Source organism: Balaenoptera borealis (genome assembly GCF_965194805.1).
Source record: "Balaenoptera borealis genome assembly, chromosome: 17".
Lineage (NCBI taxonomy): Eukaryota > Metazoa > Chordata > Mammalia > Artiodactyla > Balaenopteridae > Balaenoptera > Balaenoptera borealis.
Window position 1 is genome coordinate 71,214,048 of NC_138876.1, and position 15,773 is coordinate 71,229,820.

At 41.8% G+C, this 15,773-nt stretch overlaps 1 long non-coding RNA gene across 2 annotated transcripts in view; it reads left to right on the plus strand.

Moving 5' to 3' along the window:
• Positions 1-15,773, plus strand: part of LOC309615370 — a 29,559-nt gene that overhangs the window by 414 nt on the left and 13,372 nt on the right. The window contains exons 2-3 of one of the 2 annotated variants that reach the window (XR_014236777.1): positions 3,240-3,310; positions 8,290-14,049. This is a non-coding gene — a long non-coding RNA (uncharacterized lncRNA). Of the gene's footprint in view, positions 1-3,239; positions 3,311-8,289; positions 14,050-15,773 lie in introns of those variants that run through there. The other variant, XR_014236776.1, reaches the window with a different exon arrangement.

Consider the following 15,773-nt stretch of genomic DNA (forward strand, 5'->3'; position numbering starts at 1 on the left):
GGGCACTACCTGAGAGCACGCATTCGTGAAAACAGGTGCTGAGCCTACAGTAGCCGCTCACAAATATTTGCTGAACCTGAGGTCCCAGCACCTAGTTTTCCCCAACACTTCTTTCTCATCAAAATCCTGCTCAGGCACTGAAGTGCTTAAGCAATTCTAGAAACAGTTTGGATATAAATTACGAGCAAATAGTCAATGATATATCTGAATATTTAAATAAGGGTGTCCTTTGGGATTCTGTTTCTTCTCCAGAAGAATGTGGGCCACAGTGAAGTGAAGGTAAAATAAAAATGAATGAAACTCATTCACTCACTGAGGATTGAGAGCCAATTGGACCATTAGCATCAGAATCCCCTTTAATACCCCATCCTAACCTAGGATAATCTCTAGCTGAGGAGTCCTAGAGTGTGGGTGAGTGTCAAGAAAGGAGATGTAACTTTAGTGAGAAACAAACTCATCAGGTGATTCTTATAAGGATTAAGAGTTTAGGATGACTCAGCTGCTTTTCTTAATTCAGTCAAACTAACAAAAGGTGCTATGGAGAACCAGTCTCCCTGCTGTGGGCACGGTTCTTCCTTCAGGAGACCTCAGACCCATGTTTGGCATTTGTCACACCCCTTGTTGGTTTTCTGTATATACAAACCTTTTAAGCCTGAAGGTGGTAAACTGACATGTGTTTTGGAAGGAAGACCATGGAGATGGTAGAATTGCAGCACCGGGGTTTTAAATCACAGCCTGTGATTAGAAGCAAGCAAGAAGATTCATTCTGATATTGCTATTTGGCATTGATTTAGAAAATTCAGAAATTCTGAGAGTCTCTACAGGGAATACAAAATGAATGAATCAACTCTGTTTGGGTGGAGAGCATTTAATCCAGGGAAATCGGTTTGTGTAAGTCACGACGTGCACTTTGGGGGCCGAATGGTCCTTCCACCTGTGTCTGCTTCCATTTCCTGTCCTTGGAGCAACAGGTGTACTAGCTTCCCCTTAAGTCGGAGAGGGCACATGGCATTTTGACGCCGTTGTTTTGATACAAGTACATTTGATACAGCCTTAAAAATGAAGCCTAAAAAAAGCCTTTAAAAATCTCTTAGTTTTCAGTTGTTTTATTACCAAATGAAGTAAGACAAAGAGCTTCACCCATCCCCGCCCATCCAGTCCCAGAACGTCACCTCCATGCTAATCCTCCGGAACTCCTCTGATGTAGGAACTGGGAAGAAGCTGGGCACCAGGGGTGTGTCAGGTCATCAGGGTGGGCGGTAGCTGGTGGAAAATCGCTAGTAACGACACAGCAGTGATGTGCCCTCAGGAAGGGCATTGTCATCCTGAGTGAGTGTCGTTTCTTGTCTGAGAATCTGGGAGTTCTCTGTCTCGTGTCCTCTAATTTTGCTCTCTGAGTTGCAACACCCATAATTATTACTTTCGATTAATAATAGATTGGCAAATACCTCTGCTTTGTGTAAGTTTCTTGATTATGTCAACTTAATTATTCTTCAGACACTAGAGGGGGTGAAGGGAAAGGAAGTTATTTGGGACACAATGTAGTCCTTTTTCCTTAGGCGGTCCGGAAAATGTTCATTTATGTTTTTAATAATTTTCTCAATACACATTTTATAGAGGTTTGTTCAATATTGTTAAATTCCCTTATGATGACAGTTTGGAGGGGGCCCTCCTGTGAGACTCAGTTTGAATAGACTTTTCAAAAATATTTTTGCTGCCTTAAAAGTGGTTTTTGAAAAATGAGTAAAAGATACACACGGCAAAAGAAAAATCAAACGCACGACTATGGCGACGGTAGAATGATCAGTCTTTGCTGGGGCTTAGAGGGAAGGAGGGAGGAATGGGTGGGCAGAGGGGATGTTGAGGGCAGTGAAACTGTTCTGTGTGATACGATAAGCGCAAACACACGTCATATACATTTGTCAAAACCCACAGAATGTTCAACATCAAGTGAACCCTAATGTGCACTGGGGGCTTTCACAATCACTTATCAGTATTGGCTCATCAATTGTAAGACGGGAACCCCACACCAGTGCACAACGTTAGTGATGGGGTGTGGTAGCTGAGGGAGTACATCCTGTACTTCCTGCCCATTTCTTCTGTAAACTTGAAACTGCTCAAAAATAAATTTAAAAAAAAGACTTTAGAAAAATAAGTAAAAGATGCATATGGTAAAAAATGTACGATGTATAAAATAGATGACTAATGAGAACCTACTGTATAGCACAGGGAACTCTACTCAATGTTCTGTGGTGATCTAAATGGGAAGGAAATCTAAAAACGAGGGGATATATGAATACATATAACTGATTCACTTTGCTGTATAGCAGAAACTAACACAACATTGTAAAGCAACTATGCTCCAATAAAAACTATTTTTAAAAAAATACAGAGTTTGTGGGGAGGGAGTTGTCCCCATTTCTGATTCTCAGTCCTCTGCATCCCACCCCAGAGGCAGTGATGTTTGTCAGTTTAAAAAACATCCTTCCAGAGGTATTCTCTCCGAGCACATGCACATGTAAATATGATCTCCTATCTTTTTAAATACAAATATTGCATGTTATATATAATTTTCATTAAAAGGAAATAAAATATAAGACTAATACAGAACAGAAAACAATAGAGTAGGCAAAAATCCCCCATAAATGGTGGAGGCAGGGATGGAGCAAGGTCAGGGGTTCAAATGGGGTTTGGTGATACCCGAGAGAGGTGTTTGACAGGGTGGTTCTGAGGCAGTTCTGGCAAAATCGCTGCCCCCCCAAAGCTGTATCAAAACAGCCTGCTTCTGTCTCTGATTAGACAGTACTGTGAAAGCTGTATAATCTAAGGGTTGTTCTCTTCAAGACCTTGGCAAGCAGTCCATTCATTCCGGTGACATCATCTCTCAAATGTTTTTGGAACCTCTCCTCTGTAATTGGCCTTCAGAGTCTGCCAGACAGTTTGTTTTGTTGCATTTTTTAAAACTGAGAAAGGGGATCATCTGATGACTCTGAGCCGGGGTGGGGGGGGTGTGAGCCCCGGGGACAAAAATGTGAAGCTGTCTGTGCACCTGAATTTGTTAATGTGGTCGTGCTGTTGTTTGCTTTTTGTGTAACAGAAAAAGCGAACAAACCAACACCCCCAGCCTGCTCCCACCACCTGCATTGCGGTAGGATAAACATGGATACAGGGGGCTGCTTTGCATCTGAGAAAAATGAACGCTAATATGGCAGCTTGATTTGTTTCTGACATTTTTCCAGGTTAAATTAAATGACATCCAAGGAATGAAGACCTTAGACCTGCGCTGTCCAATACAATAGCTACAAGCCACGTGAGTTGAGTACTTGCCACTCAGTAGTGTACTAAACACAATTTGCTTATTTATTAGCTTATTGTTCATTGTCTCTCCTTGCCCTCACCTCACCCCACCCCACTAAAGTATAAGCTCTGTAAGCCAGGGATCTTCGATTTATCTACTTATGTATCTAAGTATTTGCACACAGTAGCTTCTCAGTAAATGTTTGTTGAATGAATGAATGAAAGACCTCACCTTCATGCCTGAAAACCTTTCTCTCTGGTTGGGAAGGGAGCAAAGGTACACACAGGAAACATGTCAAGAAGAACACAGGAGATACATACACACATACATATATATGCATGCACGTGTACATACAGAGTGTGTGGCATGGGTTATAACTGCTGTTAGAATTCACAGAAAGGAAATAGTCAGGTCTGGAGGCAGGCTTGAGCTCAAACGTGAGCACGGGACCTGGAGTCTGTGTGAGAATCAAGAAAGGAGATGTTACTCAGTGAGACAGATGGTAAGTGAAGCTCCAAGAGGGTGCTTGTGAAGAGGAGGAGCAAAGGACTGAGACCTTGGTTTTAGGGGGACACCTACAGTTAGGGCGTGGGAGCAGGAAGAGAAACCAGCCAAGGAGTGAGGAAAGAGAAAGTCAAGGGGATAAGGGAACCTGGGAGTGCTCTGTGGCCAGAAGCCTAGGAAGCAAATCTGAAGAAAGGGAATGCAATCAGGAGCCAGTACGGAATATAAACACGCACAGTGAAGGTAGCTTTTGACCTAAGGGGAGTTACTAGATTTTTTTTTTTTTTAATTTTTATTTATTTATTTATGGCTGTGTTGGGTCTTCGTTTCTGTGCGAGGGCTTTCTCTAGTTGTGGAGAGCGGGGGCCACTCCTCATCGCGGTGCAAGGGCCTCTCACTGTCGCAGCCTCTCTTGTTGCGGAGCACAGGCTCCAGACGCGCAGGCTCAGTAATTATGGCTCACGGGCCCAGCCGCTCCGCGACATGTGGGATCTTCCCAGACCAGCGCTCGAACCCGTGTCCCCTGCATTAGCAGGCAGATTCTCAACCACTGCGCCACCAGGGAAGCCCGGGAGTTACTAGATTTTGCTGTCACTTGCTAGATTTTGAACTGCCAGGTATAGTTATTGCAGTTTGGATAGTTGCCAGTAGGTGCTGCCCTGCTTAAGTTTGATTGGTTCATGAATAACCGGGAGACCATAGATGGATCGCCCTACCATCCAGTCTCTTAGCATTTTCCTCTAAAATAGAAATCTCCTCTAAAATATGTATCTCCTTTGTAAAAATAAGCTATTATTAATTTCCACTTATAAAGAAAGTGCTACATAATTTAGAGTAACTAAATATAGGTTAAATTCCATTGACATTAAACTCAATTATATTATTAGTCTTTCCTTAGCTAAGTCTTGGCTTTTTTGTTTTCTCCTATTTTAAAGGAATTTTTCTAATTTAAAGGAATCATACTTATTAGAGTAAAACTATAGGTCTAGGTTTGCTTGAGACAGTCCCTGATTTCGCCTCTTATTCTGGCATCCCGTCTGGATTTGCCTTTGTCCCAGATGTTCCTTTTTTTTTTTTTTTAATAAATTAATTTTAAAATTTTTGGCTGTGTTGGGTCTTCATTGCTGCGCGTGGGCTTTCTCTAGTTGCGGCAAGCGGGGGCTACTCTTCGTTGCGATGTGTGGGCTTCTCGTTGCGGTGGCTTCTCGTTGCGGTGGCTTCTCGTTGCGGTGGCTTCTCGTTGCGGTGGCTTCTCGTTGCGGTGGCTTCTCATTGCGGTGGCTTCTCTTGTTGTGGAGCACGGGCTCTAGGCATGCGGGCTTCAGTAGTTGTGGCACGCGGGCTCAGTAGTTGGGGTGCACAGGCTTAACTGCTCTGCGGCATGTGGGATCTTCCCGGACCAGGGCTCGAACCCATGTCTCCTGCATTGGCAGATGGATTCTTAACGACTGCGCCACCAGGGAAGTCCCCAGATGTTCCTTTTTAAGGGAGGTACTGTTTCTACTAGTACAGAGATCAGCAGGGGTGGGTTTGGTAGCTTTTACTCCTTGACCAATAGTATGTGAGACACAGTGCAGCAGCCAGAGTTCTCCCTTCAACACATGGTTAAGTCTGAAACACAGCTAAGCATCAGGCCTCTTTTCTAGTAGCTTTCCAGATGTAGCCTAACTCCTTTTCAAAGACAGTATGCAGCATGTTTGCTGATGAAATGAAGTGCTCTGGACAGGGGCAGCGAGGGATAACGAACGCCCTTTCTTCCCAGGTGCTGGCAGTTGATGCTGCTGGACCAGGTGCTGGTTGCTGCTGCTGACTTGGTAAACCAGCCAGTTGTGCTGTGACCCATCCTTTGGTCTGTGCGACGCTGTATCCTCAAAGTGCCGGTCTGCAGTCAATGGGGCCAATGTGAAATATGAGAAAATACAGACTAATATAGGTGTACTTGAGATATGTTTAGGGAAGAGGCTAAGAAGTTCTACCTCAGAGCTTATAGGGAGTATCTGAAAGCTGCTGCTACATTGGTTGTGTCGTTTACCATATTGTGTAAATCTGCATCTAGTGTTTATATTGCTTAGTGTGGTAGGCTGGAAAATGTCCTCCTCCCCCTGAAGATGTTCCTGCCCCAATCCCTGGAACCTGTGAATATATTACATCTCACATGTCAAAAGCCATTTGGAAAATGTAGGTCAGTTATGGGTCTTGAAATGGAGAGATTATTCTGGATGATCTAGGTGGGCCTGATGTACTCAAGGGTCCTTATATGAGGGACACAGGAGCTCAGAGTCAGTAGTAGATGTTACCACCAAACCAAGAGTTTGGAGTGATGTGAGGAAGGGGTCATGAGCTAAGGAATACAAGTGGACTCAAGAAATTGAAAAAGGCAAGGAAATGGACTCTCCCCTCTGAGCCTCCAGAAGGAACCAGCTTAACTGACATTTTGACTTTAGCCCAGTGAGACTGATTGTGGACTTCTGACCTCCAGAACTGTAAGACAATACATTCGTATTATTTTAAGTCACTAAGTTTGTGGTAATTTGTTATAGCAGCAATGGGAAACTAGCCCATTTAGAATGCCTTTTTATTTTGCAATAAATCTTTCTGCCAACAATCAGCTAAAAAAATGAAAAGTTTGTACTTAATGAAAAATTAGATGCTCAGATGTCTGTGTCTCAATGATAGTCAATAATGAAACTATAACATGAACAAAGCATTTGTCGACATTTATGGTCCACAGTGGGGGAACCATAATGATATCACTGGCTGCAGAAAAAGCGGAAGACACACATCTGTTGAGGCTGCATCAGCATCTACTTAAAAGTTTTGCTCAGCTGCACAAGATGTATTTACATATTGCTCAGTGAAGCATGACTTTTTATTTAGATCAAATACCATTTCTTCTAGATTAATTTTACTCATTTTCAATTCCAAGTTTTCCTATATATATACTAAAAAGGGAAGCAATTGATATTAATGTGGCTTCATTGGTAGCAGAAGAAACTTTTCTTTTTTTTATAAATAAGTCTTCTGATTGCTTTTAGATTAAAATCAATTTTAAATGTTTAATCGAAGTAGTCAATGAAGGAAGGGCCAAAAAACTTTAATGTTGGAAGCTTTTAACAAACTGAAGCCATCAAAAACCAAGTTGCAAATAGGGGTATACTGAAAATTATCCCTAAAAAGGCAAAGGAGAAATTGAACAATTAAACATTGAGGGCTCAGATGTTACAAGATTTAATTTAAAAAATCTGTATGTTATTTGTCATTTTTCCCTTGCTGCTTTCAATAATTTTTCTTTGTCTTTAATTTTTGCCAATTTGATTACTGTGTGTCTCGGTGTGTTTCTCCTTGGGTTTTTCCTGTATGGGACTCTCTGTGCTTCCTGGACTTGGGTGGCTATTTCCTTTCCCATGTTAGGGAAGTTTTCGACTATAAGCTCTTCAAATATTTTCTCGGGTCCTTTCTCTCTCTCTTCTCCTTCTGGGACCCCTATAATGTGAATGTTGTTGTGTTTAATGTTGTCCCAGAGGTCTCTTAGGCTGTCTTCACTTCTTTTCATTCTTTTTTCTTTATTCTCTTCTGCAGCAGTGAATTCCACCGTTCTGTCTTCCAGGTCACTTATCCATTCTTCTGCCTCAGTTATTCTGCTATTGATTCCTTCTAGTGTATTTTTCATTTCAATTATTGTATTGTTCATCTCTCTTTGTTTGTTCTTTAATTCTTCTAGGTCTTTGTTAAACATTTCTTGCATCTTCTCGATCTTTGCCTCCATTCTTTTTCCGAGGTCCTGGATCATCGTCACTATTATTACTCTGAATTCTTTTTCTGGAAGGTTGCCTATCTACACTTCATTTAGTTGTTCTTCTGGGGTTTTATCTTGTTCCTTCATCTGGTACATAGCCTTCTGCCTTTTCATCTTGTCTATCTTTCTATGAATGTGGTTTTTGTTCCACAGGCTGCAGGATTGCAGTTCTTCTTGCTTCTGCTGTCTGCCCTCTGGTGGATGAGGCTGTCTAAGAGGCTTGTGCAAGTTTCCTGATCTTGGCTACTTTTAAAGAAAGAATTTTACTTTTTAAAATAACTTTGGAATATAACTATTTTATGAGTTCACCAATGCAATAAATTCAATTTGCCCATTAAAAATACATATTTCAAAGTTTATATAATTTTAATTTATTTTTGCGTTCGTTTTCACTTTCAAAAGTGTATAGGTTTGAGAGATAAATAGTTAGCCTGCTTATGGGTTTTCTCATTTATCTATAAGCCCTGGGGCACTGGCTGCCTGTTGACCTCTCTGTTAGTCACATGGATTTTTGTCTTTGCTGATTTATTTGAGAATCATTGATGACCTGCCTGCTTCATGATTGTACTCTGGGTTTAACTTCTTCCAACCAGCTAATATTACTCTTGCTAAAACTACTTTGTTAATCTCAAGGAAGCCCTTAGGGACTTCCCTGGTGGTGCAGTGGTTAAGAATCTGCCTGTCAACGCAGGGGACATGGGTTCCAGCCCTGGTCCGGGAGGATACCACCTGCCACCGAGCAACTAAGCTGGTGCACCACAACTGCTGAGCCTGCGCTCTAGAGCCCGTGACCCACAACTACTGAAGCCTGCTCATGTAGAGCCCGTGCTCCGCAAGAAGACAAGCTGCCACCGCAGTGAGAAGCCTGAGCACCGCAACGAAGGTATCCTGAGCACCGCAATGAAGAGTATTCCCTGCTCACCACAACTAGAGAAAGCCCGTGTGCAGCGACGAAGACCCAACACAGCCAAAAATAAATAATAAATAAATAAATAAATTTATATTAAAAAGAAGGAAGCCCTCAAATTCCTTTTTCCTGGATGAGTCCTACTTCACATTTCCTCTTATGGAGGATACACACACATGCGCACGCACACACACGCAAACACACAAACGAGAAAAGAGCCTATCTCAACTTGACTCCAGTGATTTTTTTCCCTAACCAGGAATGATTTCCTTGGAAATCAAATTTCTACTAATTTTGGCATCTCTGTTTCCTGTGAAAGTTGTTTTGCATCAAATTTCTTAAGTAGCCCGGCAATTACCAGCCTTTAAAACATGTAAAAGTAGTTTTATCTTTCCTCTCCTGTTGAATATTTTAAACATATTTAACAAAGTGGAGTTATTTTATGATAAAATTTCACACAATTCTTATATGTGGCCTTATGGAGAACTGACTAGTGAATTGGTATACAGGAAGCCAATCATTGGGAAACAATGCAAGTTTAGATTGATCTTTTGGATAATGTTTGTTATTCTTTGTTGACATGAATTTTAATAAATCATTTCAATGTATTTTATAAAATTTTATTTCATAAATATGTATTAGGAAAAATAGTTTAAAATATAAGACCAAATGCAAGTTTGTACACTAGTTAATTTAGTTATTCTTAAGTCCCTTGTTTATTTTTATGGTCAATGTGGCTAAAATAAATTTTGTGTTGGAAATAGTTATTAATTGAGCACTTACTATGTGCCATTCACTGCATTGGTGATTTTTAAAAAACATGGATTATGTCATTTAATCCTCAAAACAACCATTTGAGGAAGGTGCAATTATTATCCCTATTTGCAAAGAAGGAAGCTGAGATTTAGAGAGCTCAAGCAACTTCTTGAACTTATGTGAGAAACTGTGGCACTGAAATCTTTCCTCAGGGTTGTCTGATTCAACCACACGCTAAATACTACTATATAATAAGATGGTTATATGCTAAGATGGTTAGGTTAAATCCAGAGGCAGCCCTAGCCAAAACCAAACCAAACATCATTGTCATCTTCAATAATAAAAGTAGGTATTTTTTGTTTGTTTGCTTTTCTATCTGTTTACATTCCTTAACTTCTTTCGAACTCCTTCTCCTCTTTCTTGAATTTTCCTAACAGCAACCAATTACAATTTCTGCTTCCTCCTTTAAGGTTCCTCCAACTTTGTTCTCTACCTGAGTTTATTTTCTCCGGACAGTAGCCCACCTTATGATTAAACATTTCTCAAACTGGAGATCCACAGAGTTATCAATGAGAATTTTTGAAGATGTGCTCTCATTTGTGATAATCTAGCATCGTCTTGGTGATCTGGGTAATTGTCTTGTCACTGAAGTTGCAGTGATTCCTTTTTGGTGCCAGGATTTCACTGTTGCTGCTTACAATGGCATAAGTGTCAAGTAGATAAGAATATCTTTAATCGTCTAGTAGAAAAAGAACGGAGGAGGATGGAATATGTAAGTGATGTGTTGGAGCCAAGAGAAAGCCAGACTGGACCGTGGCTGATACAGAGCAGGTTTCACGGTAGTTCAAATAGAGAGAACTCGGTAGGAGAGCTGCAGGCCTGAATGTCTCCAGAATGAGAACTTTGCAGCTGTGGTCAGTACTGCACTCCAGTTGTACACAGTGAATTAGCTTCAGCAAAACAGTTCAATTTGTCACATTACAGTAATAGAGTAGTTTGGATTTTATTGGTATTTAAGTTTTCCATATTCAACATACATTTCCATATTGTAAGCATGTTTTTCAACCTAATTATGTGTCTGCAAGTATTTAAGTTGCTTTAGAATAACAATAAATTGAGTCAATATTGGGGATACAAGTGATTTTTTTCCTTTGAGAGGGGTCTGTGCATTGCTCATGTTCGAGAAGAGCTGTTGTAGATACTCAACTTCTTCATGTGTCAGAAGGTGCATGGCCTGCATCTCAATCCCTTGGGACTCTACTTCTGAAGGCTAACATGCTGATGGATTAACGAGCAGTTACCCTCAGATCCTCCAGTAGATAATGCCTGACCTTAAGTGTGGCTTCTGGTGGTGGGGATTTTAGACCTTCTTGTTGGATAAAATAAGAGATCATTTTGGTTGGAGGGTCTCAGGACCATTTATGTTACATAGTGGATGCTGAATTTGCCCAAGAGTGAGCTGCAGCCTGTGCAAATCTTTGACATTTGACAAATGTCATTGACAAATCCTATGACAAATCTTCATAGGAGACAGGGTGACCGTTGCATTGAGAAGCTCCATGAATGGACACAGACCTCATTTCCCTGGACCAGCAACATGAATATCTAGATGGCTTGTCAGTGGCCCCCAGTGCAGGCAACACGCTGGTCCTTGTGTTGAATTCCCTGCTTCCTCCTAGCCTGCTGGACACCCCTTCCTGGATACCAGGCCTTGTATCCTACGACATCACAGGACTTAGGGCTGGCCGATGATCTGGGGACTTTATTCTGTGTAAGAACCTGTGCTCTGGACTCGGGGGGACAGCGGGACAAGTCACTGTGGCCCTGGTCTTCATCAGGGCCCAGGTTTTTTTCCAGGTTTGATCAGCAGGGGAATGAATTTAAATTCCATTCTCATCATCTCAGTGAGTGACAGCTCTGGGTACACAAATCAACAAGCAAGGCAAAATAAATACCCCCTATCTTATCTTATTATAATAATAATAATACACATTTATTGTGGGAAATAAAGAAAACACTGATATGAAAATATTAAAAGTTAAATCATCCATAATCCTACATGCAAAGATAATCTCTTATGAATGTTTTAGTATATATTCTTTATATATTTCTAAATATAAAATTAGATCATGTCCTGTTTCTATTTTTCATTCACACAGCTAGCAAATACTTACTGGGAGACCCCTACGTGGTCTTGTTCACAGAGAAACAAGATGCAGTTCTGGCCTCTAAAGAATGACAGTTTGGTAGGGGGAGATGAGACATTTCCACAGATATCCAACCTTGGTCTCAACAGCTCCCACAGAAGCCAGCATGATGCCCTCCACAGTGTTGTAAGATGCCCACTCAGATCATGAACAAAATAATGCGCTGGGGAATGTTGACCTGGAGAAAGATCATCTATGTGGGGGGGTATTAGTTTGCTAGGGCTGCTATAACAAAATACCACAGACAAGGGCTTAAACAACAGAAATGTATTGTCTCACAGTTCTGGAGGCTAGAAGTCTGAGATCAAGGTGTTACCAGGTTCAGTTTTTCCTGAGGCCTCTCTCCTTGGCTTGCAGATGGCCCTTTCTCATTGTGTTCTCACCTGGCCTTTCCCCTGTGCTTGTGCACCCCTGGTGTCTTCTTCTTATAAGGATGCCGATCCTATGGGATTAGGACCCCAGGCTTATGACTTCATTTAATTTTGATCACCTTGTTAAAAACCCTATCTCTAAATATGGTTACATTCTGAGGTACTAAGTGTTGGGATTTCAATGTATGAATTTGGGGGAAACACAGTTCAGCCCATAACACATGGGATACTTTAAAAATGATTTATCTGTCTATTTGTTTATTCATTTATTTATTTTGCTAAACCAAGCCTGCAAATCTGCCATGAGATAGACACAGTGACTGTGGAGGGACAGTCACATTTGGGGAGCTACCCATCTCCATGTGACTATCTCTTCCATAACCTCCTTCCTGCTCAACATCTGACTACAGGCCCCGAGCCCTGGGAAGCTATCAGTTTCTTAATTTCAAGAAGATTCTCTGCAGGGGAACAGAGAAGTTGTTTTCTCAGAGACACACCAGTGTTACTGCACCATCCTGGTGTCCATGTGATTCTATGATTCCTGGGGCTGTTCACCGATGTCCACTCATTGTGTTGCTTTAGGGGAACATAGAAGCTTCCCCAAACATAAAGTTTTTAGGTCAGTTTTCCTCAAAGTGAAACCCCCAAGATCTCTACAAGAATTTTCTTTTGACTCCATGGAATTTTAATTAATTAGTCCAAAAACAACAAAAATCAACCAAATCAAGGGATAACAAAACTTTAAATGGGCCGAAAATTTTGGTTGGGATGACCTTGGAGAATAAAATATCCTCCGAGTGATTAACATCTAGACCAGCTAGTCAAAATATTTTATCACATGTTGATCCAAAATATTGATCAACGGAGCAACTTACCCTGGGGATAACAGCTCAATCCTATTCCAGAGTTCATATCAACCATAGGGTTTATGACCTCTCTACAAGAATTTTTAAATTCTCGGATTTTATTTCAATTGATAATCTTAAAGAATCAATACAGAGAACATACAGTTTTGATTTTATCGTTTTACAAGAGCAAAAATAAAAATTTATGCTTGATTCTTATAACTATTTAAGTAACATTAAAAAAATCAGTTAAATTGTCATAGGGGTGGGGTGTGGAGCTAGAGAATTCTTCCCCTCCTTTAAAAGGGGTCTACACATGATTCAGGTTTGAGAAACCCTGCCTGAAGGGGGCCACAGTGGAGAATGGAGTTGCGTGGGCATCTGGATTAGTTTGCTTGGGCTGCTGTAACAAAGCACCACCGACTTGGGTGGAAGGAGGCTTAAACAACCGAAATTGATTGTCTCACAGCCCTGGAGGCTGGAAGTCTGAAATCAAGGTGTCAGCAGGGTTGGTTCCTTCTGAGGTTGTGAGGGAGGGATCTGTCTCAGGTCCCTCTCCTTGGCTTGTAGTTGGCTGTCTTCTCCCTGTGTCTCATCACATCCTCTTCCCTCCAAGTGTGTCTCTGTGTCCAAATCTCCTCTTCTTACAAGGACACCGGTCATAATGGACTAGGGCCCACACTAATGGCCTCGTTTTAACTTGATTAGCTCTGTCAAGACCCTTTCTCCAAATAAGGTCACGTTCCAAGGTACTGGGTGTTGGGACTTCGATATGTGACCCTTTAGGGGCACACAATTCGGCCCGTACCAGCATCATTCCCCTGAAGGTTGGCTCCATGTCCCTTGCCCAGAGTTTCTTCTTCCGAGAGGCACAACCAGCCATGGGGTCATATTTGTTCCTGGGCCACAGGTGCCACGGAGCTCTGTGCCCTGGGCAAGAGCCTCCATCGCTGCTGTGAGCTCCACGCCTCATAGCCATAGGCTCCTATACTCAGGAATGACCTCAGCTATTGGGGGGGATGGGTGACCTGCCTCAGGTTTGGCTTCACAGGGGTGGGGCTGGGGTGATGGCTGCCTGCGGGGCCACCATCAGGGCCTCTCCTGCAGCTCCCTCCACTCGTTGGCGAGGTGGGAGTGTCGAAAGGGCTCTTCTCTCCTTTAGAGGGCACGGTACCAACCCTGCTTTCTCAGGCATTCTAGTTCCCAGGAAAGAGATGGATCATCTTGAATTCCTCTGGGTAAACTGAGGGTGGTTAACTTTTTTTTTTTAGGATGTATATTATATAATATTTTTTAAATTGAAGTATAGTTGATTTACAATGATGTGTTAATTTCTGCTGAACAACAAAGTGATTCAGTTGTACATATATATATATACATATATATATATATACATATATATATACATATATATATATATGTATATATATACATTCTTTTTTTAAAATTCCATTATGGTTTATCACAGGGTATTGCATATAGTTCTCTGGGCTATACAGTAGGACCTTGTTGTTTATCCATTCTCTATGTAATAGTTTGCATCTACTAATCCCAAACTCCCAATCCATCCCTACCCCACCTCCCTCCCCCTTGGCAATGACAAGTCTGTTCTCTGTGTCTGTGAATCTGTTTCTATTTCGTAGATAGGTTCATTTGTGTCATACTTTATCTTTTTTTTTTTTTTTTTAGTTAATTTATTTATTTAATTTTGGCTGTGTTGGGTCTTCGTTTCTGTGCGAGAGCTTTCTCTAGTTGCGGCAAGCGGGGGCCACTCTTTTTTTTTTTTTTTAATTTATTTATTTATTTATTTATGGCTGTGTTGGGTCTTCATTTCTGCGCGAGGGCTCTCTCCAGTTGTGGCAAGCGGGGACCACTCTTCATCACGGTGCGGGGGCCACTCTTCATCGCGGTGCGCGGGCCTCTCATTGTCGCAGCCTCTCGTTGCGGAGCACAAGCTCCAGACGCGCAGGCTCAGTAGTTGTGGCTCACGGGCCTAGTTGCTCCGCGGCATGTGGGATCTTCCCAGACCAGGGCTCGAACCCGTGTCCCCTGCATTAGCAGGCAGATTCTCAACCACTGCGCCACCAGGGAAGCCCTGTGTCATACTTTAGATTCCACATGTAAGTGATATCATATGGTATTTGTCTTTCTCTTTCTGACTTACTTCACTTAGTATGATAATCTCTAGTGATATTTTTACCATCACTTTGCAGAGTACTAATTATTATCCCTATTTTATGCGTAAGTAATCTGAGGTGAAAGCCTACATGTAAAGTATAATCCAGACCATTCCCTCTCCCTGCCCACCGTCCCCTTGAGTTCAGGCCAACCTGCATTGCATTCCCCAAACCTCTTGCCAAAGGGTCCAGACATCTTGCCCAGGAATGCTACTCTCTCACAGGAAGAGAAATCTCCCTGGACTGGTTTCTTTGCACCTTTCCTTGGAGTCCTTTCTAACTGACTTATCATTGGAATGTCCTCAGGCCCTTTCCCTTTTCTTGGCAAAACGTGTGCTCGTCTACCCAGCTCAGATGTCCCCAACTCCCCCAGTCAGAGGCTCACTCCTTTATTATCCTTGAGGAGCCTGTAAAGGCCTCAACTGTACCAAGGATCATGTGGTTTTCTAATTGGTTTATGTCTGTGTCTTCCACTAGACCATTGCATTTTTCAAGAGAAAGGACTGTCTTTTCATTTGTGCATTCTCAGTGTCTGGCACAGTTTGCTGAATGATTAGTTTATCCTGTCTGAAATCATCCAGCTTTCTGATTCTAAGCTTCTTTAAGCTCCTTTTCTTTTCTCTTTTTCTTTCTGACTCCTGTTGCAAACTCTCACACCTGATTCCCAGCTCACTTCTGCTGGCTTATATTTCCTAACCTCCTCCTCTTGCTTGCCCCGTAATTCCAGTTTCGGCACTGTTAAATTTGGTGTTTCCTTAGGAGAACTTTTGCTTTTTGTTGTCTTACAGGGAAGGCAGGGATTGCATTTCAAGACACAATATTAAACTGTGGAGGAGGACGTGCTTCTGAAATCTCTGCCACAAATCCAGGTTTCTTGGTGGGGGGAGGGTCTTTCATTCTGGAGATCCCCAG